Source organism: Tasmannia lanceolata, unplaced genomic scaffold, assembly GCF_043159265.1.
Source record: "Tasmannia lanceolata isolate RefF3 unplaced genomic scaffold, GAP_Taslan_0.1 ptg000015l, whole genome shotgun sequence".
NCBI lineage: Eukaryota > Viridiplantae > Streptophyta > Magnoliopsida > Canellales > Winteraceae > Tasmannia > Tasmannia lanceolata.
Genome location: NW_027518692.1, coordinates 17,061,809 through 17,077,738, shown reverse-complemented (window position 1 = coordinate 17,077,738; position 15,930 = coordinate 17,061,809). Strand labels below are relative to the sequence as shown.

At 39.1% G+C, this 15,930-nt stretch overlaps 1 pseudogene; it reads right to left on the bottom strand.

Moving 5' to 3' along the window:
• Nucleotides 1–735: 735 nt before the first annotated feature.
• Nucleotides 736–14,513, bottom strand: LOC143846441 (benzyl alcohol O-benzoyltransferase-like; annotated as a pseudogene).
• Nucleotides 14,514–15,930: the final 1,417 nt, after the last annotated feature.

Below are 15,930 nucleotides of genomic sequence, written 5' to 3'. Positions count from 1 at the left end.
TTTTCTTATGTAGCTAATGTAGTAATGATTTTCCCGCTTCTTATCAATTTCTGCATAGACTAAAGTTTTATGGCATGTTACTTCTCTTCCGCACCATCATGTTTTCATTTTTCCTATTAGCTGGCTTGGATTTGGAAAACCGGCTGGGGTGTTAGCTCATTATGTGGTTTAACAATTTTCAGATACCGAGGAGCGGCAGTAGACTTGCTGAGTTCAGGCACTTGGATTGGAACCTAAGACATTTCTTGCTTTCTTTCATTATTTCCAGTTTAGAAGCGTTTGTTATTTTATTGTGGATTTAGACTTTTTGACCTATATATGTATTTCGTTTGGGCTTTAATTGAGACTAAAATTTCCGCTTTTATTAGTCGCTATAAATATTGAGAATAGTTGGTTGTGAAGAAGCCTTGCATGCTTGTGGGGGTGACCCTATGGGCGTGTGGCGGCTGTCACGTGCGCCTTACCTCGAATTCTGGGTTCGGGGCGTGACAATTACCGTTACCAAAAGCTCTGACAAGCCAATTAAAAAAGAGAAGAGAAGAGAAGCTGCATTTATGCAATTATTAAAACACAGATGGGGTGCCCTAAAATAAAAAAGACAAATTTCTTATTGGGGACTGATATCTGATATCACGACCAAATTTTGATAATGAGGCGAACTCACGTTGTTTTAGCATATTTAGCCAGATGTTAATGGCCAGCAATCTAATTACATCTTCAACTCGTGTAGCCTCTATCTTTTGTTGTTGCGTTAAATGCGATAAATTGTGAATTTGGAGGTGGCATCATAGAGCTCCTCCTTGGCCTTGGGTTGGGTAGTCATGGCGTGAAGCTCCACCCTCAACTTTTCCATCGCGCTACTCGGCAAGTAAAAGGGCACAACAATCCCATCCCCAAACGGGATATAAAAGCTTGTCAACCCTTGAATGCCCCTCACCACACCCTCGGCAACCCCACCATAAACTGGCCTACCCCAACCGAAATCTATGTCCCCGAACCCAGATGTCTCACGTCCAAAACCAGGTACGTGCCCACCACCTCAAGGGGAGGCCACCCTTTGACCACCATGAAGTCCGCCAACGATTGCATGTACGCCTCGTTCATTTCCGCCTTGGCCTTCCTCACCAACTCCAAAGCGTACCCCAACGGATTCTCACACAGCTTCCCGGTCCTCGATATGGCCGCCGGGAATGAGAAAGCGTTCCCGTAATAGCCGTCCGGCAGTGGGGGGTTGAACTTCCCACGTGCATTCACATTGCACAGCATTCGGACCTCTTCGTCCGCTTTGAAGACCAGAGCGATGGTCCGACATCGCCAGAGGCATGCGATCAGCAGATCGAATGTGGAGCAGGTGCGAAGGTGGGGTGGCACCTGCTTCCTCAAAGCTGACACCTGTTGTGGCCCGAAGAAGAAAGAGCGGTGGACCATGTTGTCGAATGGAATATTGATGGTCCCATTTTTGTGGACTACCTTGTCGTACTCGCTGTGCGTGTGCGTCACGTGTGGTGGGTTTCACGCACTGAGCAACTCTCTATGCCACACGGGCAGCACGGACGGAGTAGATGCGCCTCGGGCTATCTCGCCCACGGCCCGCATGAATTGGACGAGCCCGAACGCGTCGCTCATGGTGTAGTTCAGCCGAAGGACGAAGATGAAACCTCCACAACTCAGCCGGGTCACATGCACTCACCACAAATCATAACTCAGAAACTACCTCTACCTGGGATGAATGATCCATGTAAGGGTGGGCCCTTGCATAAAGAGCTCAAAGAAATTAAAGGGCCCTCCATTGGATCAAGTGCGTGTTTGGCGTACCGTTTAAAACACCGTTTGGCGTTTGAAACACCATTTTGGGGCCAAACGGCCTTTTGGGAGTGTTTGGGTGCGCAGCCACCGTTTGAAACACCGTTTGAAACACCGTTTTGAACCCTCAAAACGGTGTTTTGCAAACAGGGGGGAGGTTTGTTTGCAATAGGGCTGTGCATTATTCGGTTACAACCGAAATAACCGACCGAACCGAATGCGTTCGGTTATTTCGGTTCGGTTGGAATATAAATCGGTTCGGTTTCGGTTTTCATAGATGCCTAAGTTCGGTTTTCGGTTTCGGTTTCGGTTTTGAGTGGAAAAGCTTCGGTTTGACCGAAAAAAACCGAATTATTTATAGTAAACTTGCATTTCGGTTTTCGGTTTCGGTTTAAGGTTAAAAACCGAATAAATGAATAATGAGAAAACAAAAGTAAAAATGATATATCACCTCCTTTTTTACTTGGGACAGCCAGCAGTGAAGTAGCAAATTAGCAATGGCCAATGGGGTGTGTCCCGAGTATAAAAAGGGGGTGAATATTATAATTAAAACTTAAAAGAAGAAAAAAAATCGTGACAGTAGAGAGTTAGAGTAATAGAGTTAGGGTTTCTAGTCTTCTACCCTTCTCTTTTCTTCTCATCTTACAAAGCCTCCACCGGCCACCGCCTCCACGCCTCCACGCCTCCACCACGGCTCTACGGGTGACGGCTCCACGGCTCAAGTCCTCCACGCCTCCACCACGGCCCGGGTTTTCTTTTCTTGATTTCTTCTTCTTCGTTTCACTTTCAAGTTTCAACCCTACTCCGGCTCCACGGCTCAACTCTTACCACGGCTCCACGGCTCCACCATCCGACGACCCTAACCTAGGGTTTTCTTCTTCGTTTCTTCCACCTCCACGGCTCAAGTCCTCAACCTCGAACAGGTACCTTTATTTATTTTAACGTTGGGGGAAATTTATGATATGGGTTTCTGATTTTCATGCTTGAAATGGGGAAAAATTTATGATATGGGTTTCCCATTTTCATGCTTGAAAGGGGGAAATTTATGATATGGGTTTGAGGGTTTCTGATTTTTCATGCTTGAAAGTTGAAAGGGGGAAAATGTTTGAAAGTAATATTTGTTTTTTCCCATTTTAGGCCCTGTTTGTTTTGGATTTTGAGAACATGATTGTTGTATGTTTTGGATTTTGAGAAATTGATTTTCTATGTTTTGTCGTTTGGATATTGACAACATGATTGTGAGTCCAAATCTGATTACTTGATTAGGGCCCGTTTGCCCGTTTGGATGCTCAGAAGCTTTTGATTTGGATTTCTCACATTTGCAGCCCTTTTTGCATTGTAATTTGGATCGGATCAAAATCTTGGATCCCTAATTCAGCAGCTGACAGTGAAAAAATGAGATTTCTAAATATGCTGTCGAAATAAGAAATTGGAAATCCACAGATCTTGTAGTTTCTTTCACCCTCTTTGCTCCTCAACCTCTCCCTTAGTCCCTTTGCTGTCGAATCTATTCATTTTGTACTCAAAAGTCAAAACTCAATTCCAAATCCAAATACAAAATGGAAGGTATCCAAATGGGTCCTTATTTAATTTTGAGTCCAATAATCAGTTTTGGATTCTCAATTCGTTATCAAAATCCTAATCATACAGGGCCTTAAATTCTTAAATTCCTACAGTAGCTATTACATGCCTGTTCCAAAATTAGTTCTCCTAGAAAATAACATATTTCCAAATTAGCTTGACTGTGGCATCTGTGTAATTTTTGTTATTGAATTGGATACAGTCGTGGGATTGGGTTCTCTCAACTTCACTCTGCAATTGTGGGGAAGTTATATAGGAACAACTGAACAAGAAAAAGAAGAAGGAGAAGAGATAAACAGTAAAAATATCAGGTAGTTTTTTTTATTTTCAGTCTTTATAGATAAAGGATTGCAATCTCTTTCAAAATCTCCATATTCTTCTTATAAATTAGTTGCATGTACTAGTCATTGCTCTCATTTTGGAGCCATTTTTTTCTTCTTTAATCTATTCATAGAGATGTAGTTGCAATTTTTGAGTTTGAAGTGACCATTTACTTGCAATTTGAGTAGTGGTTTGATATTCTGATATGCATTTATGACATACATTTCTTTTTCTCCTTAGATGTCGCACGAAGGAGAGGCTCCTAATGTTATTTTGAGCGAGGAATCTTCAAACCCCATTGACTCAAACCAAACAATTTCAACCTCACGTAAGAGAAGGGGGATGAAGCCAAGGTCAGATGTGTGGGACCACTTTACCAAATTTGTTAATGAGAAGGGTGATCATAAGGCTAAGTGTAACTATTGTGAGAATGAGTTATTTTGTGATCCAAAAAGAAATGGAACTACCTCACTTAGGAATCACCTACCTTCATGTAAAAAGTTTCCCGCCAATATCAACACAAAACAAGCACAGTTGAATTACCAACAGATCAAGGGTCAAGAGGGGGATGGTATTGGTACCCTTACTACTTGGAGGTTTGATCAAGAGGCTATTAGAAATGCCTTGGCCTATATGATCATTGTAGATGAGCTTCCTTTCAAATTTGTAGAGAAGGAAGGGTTTAGACATTTGATGTCGGTTGCGTGTCCTCGGTTTCATATCCCATCACGTTCGACAATTACGAGGGATTGCTACCAATTGTTCTTAGATGAGAGGACGAAGTTGAAAAATTTCTTCAAACACTCGAGTCAAAGAGTTTGTCTCACCACAGACTCGTGGTCCTCTTTGCAGAGAATCAACTATATGTGTCTCACAGCTCATTTTATAGATAATGATTGGAAATTGCACAAAAAGATAATAAACTTTTGTCCAATTTCTAGTCACAAAGGTGAGGCCATTGGAAAGGCGGTTGAGAAGTGTTTACTTGAGTGGGCGATTGATAAAGTGTTCACCATTACCGTAGATAATGCAAGTTCTAATGATGTTGCAGTTGCTTACCTGAGGAGAAGAATTGTTAATTGGGGGTCTAGTGTTCTACAAGGAAAATACCTCCATATGAGATGTATTGCACACATCATTAATCTAGTTGTGAGTGATGGCTTGAAAGAGGTGGAAATTTCAGTTGAACGGGTTCGAGCGGCGGTTAAATATGTGAGGAGTTCTCCAGCTAGGTTGAAAGTCTTCAAAGAGTGTGTTGAGACCGAAAGAATCCAAAGCAAGAGCTTCTTGTGTTTAGATGTTGCTACTAGATGGAATTCAACTTACTTGATGTTGAGTACAGCGGAAAAATTTGAAAAGGCATTTGATAAGTATGATGACCAAGATCCTTTCAATAGTAGTGAACTTGATTCAGGGAATGAGAATGGGATTAGGAAGCCCGATTGTGAAGATTGGAAAAACGTGAGAAGAATGGCGACCTTACTTGAAAACTTTTATGAGCTCACCATACGGGTTTCAGGTTCCTTGTATGTTACATCTAATACTTTTTTTCATGAAATTAGCAAGGTTGAATGCCTTTTAAAACAATGGAGAGAGAGTGACGACTTTGAGTTGGTAATGATGGCTATAAGAATGAAAGAAAAGTATGATAAGTATTGGGGAGACGTTGATAAGATCAATAAGATAATTTATATAGCGGTTGTTCTTGACCCCCGACATAAATTGGAATTTGTGAAGTTTGCACTTATCGCAATGTATGGAGATGAAAAAGGAAACGAGTTGGGGGGGGAAGTGTTTGATGCCATATATGAATTGTTTAATGACTTCAACAAGGGCAATATCAACACCGTCAATACACCTCAAGTTCACTTGGGGCAATCAAGTTCAAGTGAAAATTTTCAAATCTCACAATCTCAACAACCGAAACAATGTGTGAAGATGATGTTGCAAGAAATGTATAAGAAGCACAAGATCGAATCGGGTGTTGGAGATAATAAATCAGAGTTTGATAGATATTTAAGTGAAGACACCGAAGAACATAGTGATAATTTTGATATTTTAGGGTGGTGGAAGGTTCATAGTCCTAGATTTCCTATTTTATCACAAGTGGCTCGAAGTGTGTTGGCGGTTCCCATCTCTATTGTTGCCTCGAAGTCTGCATTTAGCACGGGAGGACGTGTTCTTGATACATTTAGGAGTTCTTTGACTCCTAAGATTGTACAAGCTCTTATATGTTGTCAAGATTGGCTCCGATCATCTTCGGTTAATGTTGAAGAAGCTTTAGAGGATCTTGAAACAATTGAAAATGGTAAATTTGTTTTCTTTATTTTTAAATTTTTCATTGTGTTCTATTTATTTTATTTTTTGACTTGGAACTTGTTTTTTTTTTATATTTGTTTTCTTATTTGCAGAATTTTCAAACATTGGGGTCGTTGGGGTCCTTGGGGATGTTTCTTCAACTAAAGATCTTTGAAGCCTGAGGTTTCTGACTTTCAGGTTTGATCTTATATTCTGTTTGTTACTTTTTGCATCATATCCAATGTAACTCAGACTCTCAGAGGTTGGATCTGACTTAGAGGATTTAGTGGTGGAATGGCCACCTTCTAAATCTCTAATAGCATTGAGTGTGTTTCTTACTTTCTTAGACTTACTGGTTACTATCTAACAGTATATATCAGAATGTAAGCGTTTGAAAATCTGAGTTGAACTTCGGAACCCATGCCTTGATGTCTTTGTGTATTTTTTGGAGCATGTTCCCCTTTTTTTGGCCTTTGAGCCCCCTTAGTTCTTGTAATCCTTTTTTCCTTTAATGCATCTGGTGGGGGTCTGGCGATTTATCTGCACCACTTAGATTTTAAAAGATAGCTTTACTCGGACCACACAAGCAGAGGTTGCATTTTCAGCCTTAAAACTTGAAATGTCAACCACTCCATTACTACGTTTACCTACCTGATTTTACTTAACTATTTATCATTGAATGTGATGCTCTTGAGTCTTGGCACAGGTATAGAAATGTTAGCCATTTGTGTATATGATGCACAAATTGTGTCATCATCTTTTGGGATGCTATTTCACATTTATCAGCACTACTGTCTTTGTGTAGAAAATTTATCTAGGGAAATGTTAATATGTTATCACTTATCAGCACTACTGTCTTTTGATGAGGCCATTACTAATGATGGAGTTGGATGATTGTCCATGGGATCATCCAAGCCGTCCATTAGATGGGTCACAGCCTAAATAGGTTGTGCCCCAAAAATCATTCCCATAGGTTAATCCTAATCCTCCGATCTAAATGTAGAGGGTTGATCCTAACCCTCTATAGATCAGAGGGTTAGGATCAACCTATGGAAATAATTCTTGGGGCACAACCTATTTAGGTTCTGGCCCATCTAATGGACGGCTTGGATCATCCTATGGTATGGGCTGTACGGCACTTTTTAATAAACTGAGGAAGTGCCTCAAGTTTAACTAGGTGACTATTTTTGCAAATAAAGGAGAGGACTTATTTTGCAAAACCCTCCAAAAAATATACTCTCGGGCTCTCGGCGTGACACAGGGCACTGTTTGTAAATTGTTATACTTTAAGAAATTGTTATTTGAGGAATATGGCTGCTCATGATTGTAAGATTGTTGTTCCCCCCTTTTAAGGATTCTGGAACAATACATTTGGTACTACCTGGTTATGCTTGTCTCCATTTTTCTAGTTATTAGTGAAATTTTCCAAGATAGTGCAGGCATCATATTTCTATAATTCTATTGGTAGCTAATTATTCTTTTTTCAGGAGGCTAATATTTGAAGAAAATTTACTTTGATAAAGTGTTTTGGAATGTCTTGGAAGTTAACCCATCATATTTCTCTACAATGCATTATTCTTATGTGCCATTGACAAAAATGGAAGAAAAGGAAACGAGACTTTTCATTTCAGAAACCAGCTTCTTTTAAATCTCTGCTGTCTAATTTCTGGAGATAATAATACATTCTACTTTTATTTTCTTTAATGCTGAAGATAAATGCTTGTTTCTTGGCAAATTTAATCTAATAATTTCTGTTAATTGATCTCTTAGAAATTATGCACAGTGAAGCATTTGATGAGTTGTGGGTCAATGCGTGATGATAGGAGAACAGCCAGCCATGTTCTCATGAAGATGTTATAATCTAGGGAACAGCCAGCCACTGCTATAATTCTTGTGAAGATGTTACAATCTAGGGCATTTTGTGTTTTTTCTATTCCTTCATAATCGTGTTATATATACTACTATGGATGCATTGATCAGGTGGGAGCAACTCAAGGAGGATCGGATGTCCTTCTTTCCTTCAGCTCAACTAGTGAATGGATTCCAAATCCGCTTAACCAGGATTCCAGATGTGATTTCAACGAATTGAAATGATCATTTTTATAATAACCAATCTTGTATTTATCATGTATTTATATGAGAATTTATATGATGGGTGGCCATGAAAACAAGTGAAGTCTTGGAAAACAGGTACGGCCCACTTTTTTTTTATGATCCAAACCGTTCATCTGTTTGGGCACAACGTAGATAGGTTGTGCCCCAAAAATCATTTCCATAGGATGATCCTAACCCTCCGATCTGTAGAAGATTCCATAAATGGTTTTTGAAAATCTCCATATTCAGATCAGTTCAGATTGGAGGGTTAGGATTATCCAATGGAAATGTTTTGGGGCACAACCTATCTACGTTGTGCCAAAACAGATGAACGGTTTGGATCATGAAAAAAAGTGGGCCGTACCCACTTTTTGAGACTTCACGTGTTTTTACGGCCACCCATGATATAAATTCTCGTATTTATATAGTATATACTACATTCTGTATATCATGATTAATATAGGAATAAAATGAGATTAATTAGCAATTAATCTTTGTAATGTCTCAATTAATCTTTTATGAAGAAATTAGACTCGCACTGGCATAATGTCAAGAATAAATGCTAGTGGGATTCGCCATTCAAAAAAAAAATGCTAGTGGGATTCGTCAATATCCTTTATTATTTCTGTCTCAAACTCTATACCATGTATATTCCTATGACCTCTTATGAGTTATGATTACGATGTGAGCACCATGAACGGCTAGCTTGGGTCGTGCACTTAAGCGTGTAATTGTGATTCTTTTGTAAAATGAAAATTTAAAATTTTTTGTGTTCAAGTAAACCTTTTTCCACCACGATTTGGAATGAGACATTATATAAGGTATTGGTTTTAGATTGCATCGTGTACTTTGGAAGCTTTGCTTAGAGTAGAAGCTCTTAGATTGCATTCATCAGTGGTCTTTGTTTTCGTCTATTTTAAACCTAATTGAGGGTCCCACCTAATCTCATAACCCAAAGTCACTTTTCGGTTTTTACCGAACTAACCGGGAAAACTGAAATATTTATTCGGTTTCGGTTATTTCGGTTGGAAGCGATTCGGTTTCGGTTTCGGTTCCCATTTTTTACTAACCGAATTGGGTTCGGTTATTTCGGTTCGGTGTATTCGGTTCGGTTAAAACCGAATGGACACCCCTGTGCAAAACGCTGTTTTCAACGGAGTTTTTGGGCTGTAGGTTTTTACATGTTTGCCCTCACCAAAACCCATTTTTACGTATATGCGCGAGATTTTATGCGTTACATCAAATACCAAAAAAGTGAGGGTGTTAATATCATTCTTGAGGACACAAATTTTTTAAATTGTTAATATTTAATTCAAAATAAAGGGCTACTGATATCATTATATGATCTCTTAATTTTGATTTTCTAAAGACAAAAGAATTAAAAGAAACCCTAGTTTCTTACTTTCTTTATCTACTTTGCAAAATTGCAAACCCTCTCACGCCTCACTGCCTCAGCGCCTCCACTCGTCCGTCAAATCCGGCAAATCCGGCCGTTGAGAAGAAGAAGGAGAAGAACCCCAAAGGTATAGCCATTTATTTTTTTAGCAATGATGTTTAATTTTAATAGTGTTTGAATGAGATCCTAATGACCTTTTAATATTGGGCCTAATGAGAGAGTAGTTGAGTTACATTGAGACCAACCAAACAATGCCCTTTTTGGTCATTTTACCACTAAAACTCCGTTTTGGGGCATTTGCAACCAAACACACAATACCTCCGTTTGCCGTTTAAAATACTGTTTTGATCTGGCCAACCAAACATGAAAATGCTATTTGGCAAAACACCGTTTTGAACCAAAACGCCGTTTTGCAGAACGGCGTTTTAAACGCTATTTCAAAGGGTGCGCCAAACACACCCATAATCCATTATTTTTCAAAAAGTAATGTGCCATCCACACCATAGGTTGAAAACATCCATTTGATGGTACAAAGCGTAAATCAGTTGTGCCCAAAAAATCATTTCCATAGGATGATCCTAGCCCTCCAATCTACAGAGGAACCGTATATTATGGAAACCTCCTTAGATTGGAGAGTTTGGATCATCCTATGGAAATCATTTTCGAGGCACAACCTATATGCATTGTGGCCCATCAAATGGACGGTTTGATCTATAGGCTTAAACCATATAAATTCTCCATATTTGATGTAGTGGGGTGGTTAACTAGGTAATTTTGGAATCTTTTCAAATTTAAGTAGTCAATTTTTCCATTAAATAAAGAGAACTTCACAACAACAACAAAAAAATGAAGAATAAAAAATACAAATTTGATTGAAAAAGTCAAACAGAGGACAAAGCATGAAATGCTTATAAATTCCAGCAAGGTTTGCCCCTTACAGAATGAATGGTCTAGATCGCCTCGCCTGCATTCTTGACATCCTTGTATCCTGTATGAGCAGTGATGAGGAGGAACGAGTTGAACGTTAGCTGATTTTACTGCCAATTAAAATGGGTCAGACTGGTAGTTGAACCTTTAGATATCTAGAACTGGAGTATAATAAGTATGGCTATGCATCCAAGGTCTGCAAATTTCATTGGGAACATTATTGATAGCTTAAAATCCTCACACTCCCATCTTCTCCATGGCCGCATACCAAATGCTTAAAAAGCATGAAATATTGAGGAATGAATGCAAGGAACTAATCTCCTCCCTTCCAAGAGGGAATGGGTGGTACATTCCTTATTGCTACCAATATCAAGGCTTTTGGTATCCTCTAGACTACTTGAAAGGAGCAGTGGCATTCCATCAACAGTTTAAACCCCGCGAAGGGGATGCATTTCTAGTCACCACGCCCAAAGCCGGCACCACTTGGCTCAAGGCACTTGCTTTCGCGGTTGTGAACCGGACTCGTTACCTTGTCACTGACCGCCCTCTGCTAAACACTGGCCCCCATGACCTCGTCCCTTTTGTCATCTTGAAGTTCTTTGTATATGACCAACTTTCTGAATTTGAGAGCATTCCCTCCCCTAGGCTCTTGGCTACCCACATCCCTTACACGTTGTTACCGGAATCGGCAATACAGTCGAATTGTCGGGTAGTTTACTTGTGCCGGAATCCTAGAGATACCTTTACTTCCATGTGGGTTTTCTTCAGCAAGATGAGACATGAGAGTCTAGGACCACTTTCTCTAGAAGAGGCCTTTGAGTTGTTTTGCACTGGAGTTTCTATATTAGGTCCTTATTGGGATCATGTGTTGGGGTACTGGAAGGCAAGCCTGGAAAGGCCTGAAAGGGTCTTATTCTTGAAGTATGAGGAAATGAAACAAGAACCCATACTTCATTTGAAGAGGTTGGCTGAGTTCTTGGGGTATCCTTTCTCTCCAAAGGAAGAGAAAGAAGGGGTGGTGGAGGAAATATCACAACTATGCAGTTTTAAGAATTTGAGCAATTTGGAAGTGAACAAGAGTGGAACAATGGAGCAAATTGGTTATGACAATAAGTTGTTTTTTAGGAAAGGGGAGGTGGGTGATTGGGCAAATCATCTGACCCCTTCAATGGTAGAGCGTTTGGATCAGCTCATGCAACAAAAGTTCCACAGTTATGGTCTCACCTTCCCCTCTTAGTTATTTGGTCATTATCATATATATCCTTTTCTTATCTTCTTGTTGTTTGGTTTCCAATGAAGCTCTTTCCGAGCAACAAATCATAAATAAACTGCTATTTATGTATTGGATCATCTTCTTAAGTAATCTCTTCTTTTCTTACTTTTGTTTTGTTTCCGATAATTCCCTGTTTGGATTTTGCCTAGAAATATTTGCAACAATTTTTTTTCCTAGAAAAATAATTATTTTTCACTATTTTGAAAGAAAATAAAATGGGTATCGCTTAATTGAAGGTCCCTTTAAAGAAGACTTGAACCGCAATGGTTCAACATACTTTTGTGATGTGGGATCAAACAACCTAGAAGCCCAAAATTAAGAAAAATTTTCGTTCCAAACTTTTCTAATCAGTGCCTAAAGCTCTTACTGAGCAAAAACACATATAGTGCTTTTTATGTAGCCTATCAAATAGTTGTCATTAATTAGCATCCATTTTTAGGATTAGTATAAATGGGGGGTGGAAAACATGAAAATTTTCCTTTTATTTCTTCTTTGAGTATTGAGAGAGCATGATAAAATGAATGATACGCCTTGATCGATGACCCGAAATACCCCGATACGCCTTGACCGATGACCCGAAATACCAGGTTGGGTTCAAAACTCATTGGTCTTGGTTTGACTTGGTTTTTAGGATGCAAAACCCCAACTTAATCTGAGGTCAGGCAGGGGTAGTCTAACTTAATCTGAGGTCAGGCAGGGGTAATCTTTAAAACTCATATTTTGGGGTTTTTTTTATACAGTGTAAGTGCTTATAGTGCATGTTTGGCGTACCGTTTAAAACACCGTTTTGGGGCCAAACGGCCGTTTGGGAGTGTTTGGATGCGCAGCCACCATTTGAAACACCGTTTTGAACGGAGTTTTTGGGCTGTAGGTTTTCACATGTTTGCCCTCACCAAAACCCATTTTTACGTATATGCGCGCGATTTTATGCGTTACGTCAAATACCAAAAAAGTGGGGGTGTTAATATCATTCTTGAGGACACAAATTTGTTAAATTGTTAATATTTAATTCAAAATATAGGGCTACTGATATCATTATATGATCTCTTAATTTTGATTTTCTAAAGAAAAGAATTAAAAGAAACCCTAGTTTCTTACTTTCTTTATCTACTTTGCAAAATTGCAAACCCTCTCACGCCTCACTGCCTCAGCACCTCCACTCGTCCGTCAAATCCGACAAATCCGGTCGTTGAGAAGAAGAAGGAGAAGAACCCCAAAGGTATAGCCATTTATTTTTTTAGCAATGATGTTTAATTTTAATAGTGTTTGAATGAGATCCTAATGACCTTTTAATATTGGGCCTAATGAGAGAGTAGTTGAGTTACATTGAGGCCAACCAAACAATGCCCTTTTTGGTCATTTTACCACTAAAACTCCGTTTTGGGGCATTTGCAACCAAACACACAATACCTCCGTTTGCCGTTTAAAACGTTGTTTTGATCTGGCCAACCAAACATGAAAACGCTATTTGGCAAAACACCGTTTTGAACCAAAACGCCGTTTTGCAGAACGGCGTTTTAAACGCTATTTCAAACGGTACGCCAAACACACCCCAAGTCATTAATGATGTGCAACAAGGGATGCAAGGTCGGGTTCAACCCAAAAAAGTCGCGGTTCCGGTTGTGTTTGAGTCCGGTCGGGTTCGGATTTAAGTATCAGTTTCTCCCGACCTGCATCAAAACCTGACATATTTATTTATTTTATTTATTTTTATCATTTTTTAGTTTTGTATTTTTAGAACATAAAAACCTTAAAGGAAAAATATCACAATAACTGGGTCAACCCGACCCAAATTGGGAAATCGAGTCTGGCTCGAGTTGAGACATTAATTTTTCGGGTTGGATCGGGTTAGCCTTCATCGGGTTGAGAGTGTTGAGAGTCGGATTGGGCCGGATTTGGGTTGACAGTTTAGAGATCTGGGTTGGCTTCAACCCGACCTGAGTTGCACCCCACATGCAACCGAATTTACTTTTCAACCGATTTTAAAAGGTCATAAAAAATGACATGAATCCAATCACGGTCCCATCTCTTTATGCAAGGGTACCCTTGTATTTATCATTCCTCCGATTATACATACCAAAGTCAGTCGTCTTTTGTTGTTTTTTTACACAAAATTTTTTAAAAGAATATCCTAGTCACGGGAAATCATTGTTTAAGGGGAAAATCTTAAGTTCTAGTGTTTAGGCTTTTTTAGAAAGTTAAAAATCATGGGTTAATGAATAAATGACTGCACCTGAATCAATAGCAAGGGGCAGTTGAGTATCGCTCCCGTGCTAAGAACTTCATAGAGAAACTTGTCTAGCCAGGGGAAGGTTGGATGCAAGGCCTCACCCAATTGCTCCAGTCTCACATCCGCATCTGCCTCTACGAACAACACGCCCTCGCCGGTGCATTCCACTATTAGCTTCCTACCGGACCCTTCCCTAAGCCTACCCGCGAATGGGTAGTAGAAAACGAGCACCTTAGCGAGCGCGTCTCTCACAACTCCAGCTGGGTCTCGCCCTCCCATCCTTGTGTCATTATGGTAGAATTGTATGACAGGAATTTGGAACCGAAAACTCTCCTGGTCATCGATGTCTGAAAGGGGCTTGAATTCATGTGGTGTGGGCTTGGCAAGGGTGACCAATACTGGTTCACGCCTTGTCACAGAGAATACTAGAGGGGATGCCATCAAAGAGATGTCTCGACAAAAAGAAGTGGGTGATTTTAGTTAGCTGAGAGCGGTTTGAGTGTCTGTCTTGATGACTACATGGGGCATGGATTTATAGTGAGAGAAAATAAGTCTACAATCAATCGTTTCAACTTTAATTTTCTAGGAAATGACATTAAACACTTTATAATCATTATTATTTTACTCTAAACCACTAATTTCTTAAGTTAAACCACTATTTCACTACGATAAACCACTACTGAAGGCCACTAAGTGGTGTTTATAAGTGGTTTATATAGCTTCTATAGTTAAGAATTCTGTAGTGGTTTATAGGGTAAGCAATGGTTTAGAGTGCTTACAAGTGGTTTATATAAGGTAAGCAGTGGTTTAGAGTGTTCACAAGTGATTTATATAGGGTAAACAGTGGTTTAGAGTGTTTATAAGTGGTTTATATAAGCGTAGCAGTGGTTTAGAGGGTTTATAAGTGTATAATATATGATAAACAATGGTTTAGAGTGTTTATAAGTGGTTTATATGAGACTAGCAGTAGTTTAGAGTGTTTATAAGTGGTTTATATAGGCTTACCAATGGTTTAGAGTGTTTATAAGTTGTTGATACATTGTAAGCAGTGGTTTATAGTGTTTGTATGTGGTTTATATAGTTGTAAGCAGTGGTTTAGAGTATTTACAAGTGGTTTATATAGGGTAAACAATGGTTTAGAGTGCTTGTAAGTAGTTTATATAGGCTTAGCAGTGGTTTAGAGTGTTTATAAATTGTTCATACAGTATAAGCAGTGATTTATAGTGTTTGTAAGTGGTTTATATAGGTGTAAGCAGTGGTTTAGAGTATTTACAAGTGGTTTATATAAGGTAAACAGTGGTTTAGAGTGTTTGTAAGTGGTTTATATAGGTGTAAGCAGTGGTTTAGAGTTTATAAATTGTTTATACAGTGTAAGCAGTGGTTTATAGTGTTTGTAAGTGGTTTACATAGGTGTAAGCAGTGGTTTAGAGCATTTACAAATGGTTTATATAGGGTAAACAGTTATTTAGAGTGTTTGTAAGTGGTTTATATACGTGTAAGCAGTGGTTTAGAATATTTACAAGTGATTTATATAGGATAAACAGTGGTTTGGAGTGTTTGTAAGTGGTTTATATAGGCTCAGCAACGGTTTAGAGTGTTTATAAATTGTTTATACAGTGTAAGCAGTATATGTCTCGAATTTCCAAGACATATATGTATTTTGTTCCGACATTCCTGCGGAATTTCGAGAATTGTCTCGGAGTTCCGCGCTATTTTTTTTTAAAACTGTGACGTTTACTGCGGAATTCCGAGAGAAAATCTCGGAGTTCTGAGGCACAAAATTTTGAGTATGACTTTTCTGCGGAACTCTGAGAATTGTCTCGGAGGTCCGACCAAATTTTTTTCGCTGTGAAGTTTACTACGGAATTCCGAGATTTTTCTCGGAGTTCCGTAGTTCCGATCACGGAACTCCGAGAAAATTCCCGGAGTTCCGAGCAGTATATTTATATATATATATATATATATATATATATATATATATATATATATATATATATATATATATAG